We start from the raw sequence: 2925 nt of genomic DNA on the forward strand, positions 1-2925 counted from the left end.
TAATTATAAGATTAACTAAGTCCCCCGACTGTTATCTTCTTATCAGTGCCTCTGATATCCATATATTTTTTTCAAGTGGCTGTGTATAGTTTTACGTGTGTATCATACAAACAAGAAATATTGTGAGTACAAATATCCAAAGACTCCCTTTTGTCATTTCGTGAGTCAGCGTTTCGCTCCATTTCTGCACGAAAACACTCTTTACAATTTGTGCTTTTAACAGTTGGGGGCAACTTCACGCTGCTGTGCTAGCTACTACCAGGCGTAATTAATCTTCGAGCAGGCGTTAGTTGGGTTGCCTATCTCACGGATTTTGTACCTCAAGAATTTCTGTGGCCCGCTGTATATACATGAATGGACAACAGGACAAAATAATTTTTTTAAAATAGTTTTTCAGTCTATAGAAACCAGGAACATCTTAAATCCGTTGAAACCTCAAATTCGAGTTTTTCAGGACCACTATATTTTCTTCTCGCCTATCCTCGCTTGAAAGTAAAACCATAATCTGAGGGGAGGAGGGGAAATCTAAGATTTAAGTAGAATTCTTGGATAATATTCTTTCCGGTGGATAATATTCTATTCATACCAAGACTGGAGTGCATTATCATCTGACGGTAGCGTATTATGTAAATATGGATGTTTCAGGTATTATCCAAGAATTCTTCTTAAATCATAGACTTTTCTCTCAATGTAGGGGTTAGTTTAGGGAATAGCCTTAAGTTTAGTATAACGGAAATAATAATAATAATAATAATAATAATAATAATAATAATAATAATAATAATAATAATAATAATTATTATTATTATTATTATTATTATTATTATTATTATTATTATTATTATTATTATTATTATTATTATTTCATTTGAGGTAGAAGCTCTTTTGCTGAAGATTTGTTGAAAGATATCTACATTTGTAAATAGATAAATAAATAGAAGTTATATTGTTATACTCTTATAATAACAGGCAGGAACATCCTTACCTAGTAAAAAAAAAAAAAAAAAAAAAACCTATAATTTAATTTAGAATGATATCTAGTAAGAACGGAAGTTGTAAAAGATATTTTTTTAGAGTGCTTACGATTCATAAATCAGTATTTTATTATGGTACTCAGATTTTGTACGGGGGAGGGGGACGTATTTTCCTCATTCTTGAATTTCTGGTTTGAGTATAAGTCTATCATTATGATCCTAATAATTAGGCATTATTTGCTTGAAAAAATTACGTGGCACCACTTTGACTGCACACTCCAAGACACGCTACTTCATTAAGCTTCTGTCATACACGAATTGCGTGTCGCGTTTACTAAGAAAAGCAGTGAATCAATGCGAAGGAGAATTTTAGGAAAAGGTGGGGGAGAAAACAGGTTGTCACCAAATAATTTGTTACCATTTACGTTGCGTATCCAAGGAGGAGACTATTTAATGTTAGTGCATTGCGGTTCCTTAAACAGAAGCGGAAAGGTTCATAGGAAGCTAGTTAGTTCCATTCTGGCATCTCGCTCCTAGAATTCAAGTTTCCGGGAAGACGATTGGATCAATGCTGTTGTTGCTTCAGACCGGAAATAACGCCTCCAACTCTTCTCGAGGACTTCCGGTTACTAATTTTTTTTCTTTTTTGTGGTAAAGTTACATTTTGTCAGAAACTTCTCAGAAGTTTTCACCAATCAAAAGAAGGAAGGCAAAATGGAAGTAATATTACTTCTAATCTAGTGTTTTCTTCTTTGTTTCTTTCTACAGATAGGAACCGGTATCTTCTTCTGCTTCTTCTTTAAGAGATTAATAATAATAATAATAATAATAATAATAATAATAATAATAATAATAATAATAATAATAATAATAATAATAATAATAATAATAATTGTAGTAGTAGTTGAGGGGCACAGTGTGTCAGTGATAGAGGGCTTACCTCTAGCGTGAGGTCCCTGGTTCGATGCCCGACCAAGTAAGTATGTGTTGCACAATATTGTACATATGGATTTTCTCGGGGTACTCTCGTTTCCTTCCACTTTCTCATTCCACCAATTCTTCCATCATCATTCACTTAACTTTAATCATCGTCTTCCAAAGGGCATAATTGTGTGACGTTAAACTCAAATGTGTCATTTTATTTTCCATCACATAGTATTCCATTTAATTTCAGTAATATAAAGGAGATTAATTAAATACAATATAAACAACTTTGACATAATTCGAAAATCGATATTTTATCCAGAAGTGTATTTAAAAAAGAATGAGACCCGTCTTCACAAACTTGCAGGTTTAAACTTTCGGAAGTGTTTGAAAATGATTTTTTAAAGCAATCTAACATGAGACCTGTGGAAGCTAACAAACACTGTGTGACTAATCATTCACAAATTTGTATAGATAAATAACTATGCATTGTTTAGATTCATCCTCCCATTTCTATAATTTTTTACGTTTAAGTTACTACTGTACAATACAATTGTTCACATTAGTTACTGGTATAGATGTCTGGGACGTATGTTTCCATCTGCGTATGTAAAACCTCAGTTGATGTTATGGAAGAAGAAATAGCTGTTTCGGAATAGTACAGTAGCTACACTGCAAATTTTTACAACGATATCCTAGGGACCAGAAAGTACGTATTTCATGCACAAATCCAATTAATTAAGGCTGATATCTTGTGGGTAATGTTATCTTATATGTGTATACTTGTATGCAGGCGCGCACCAGAAATTTTGTTGGGTGGGGTCTAAGTTTTCGAGGTCAATACCACAAGCCACTATGTCTATGTAGTGTTAAACGGGTTTTATTTTGCACCCAAAAAGAAATATAAATAAACGCTTCCAGCTATATTTTAGTGACAGAACTAGATTATTTTTATAAGAGAAAGAGTACGGATGAAGTGTAAGATCAAATTTTCATGCTACTTCAATCATTTTCCTGCTAAACAATC

The sequence above is a fragment of the Thermobia domestica genome, chromosome 3, assembly GCF_964235325.1.
Source record: "Thermobia domestica chromosome 3, izTheDome1.hap1.1, whole genome shotgun sequence".
Lineage (NCBI taxonomy): Eukaryota > Metazoa > Arthropoda > Insecta > Zygentoma > Lepismatidae > Thermobia > Thermobia domestica.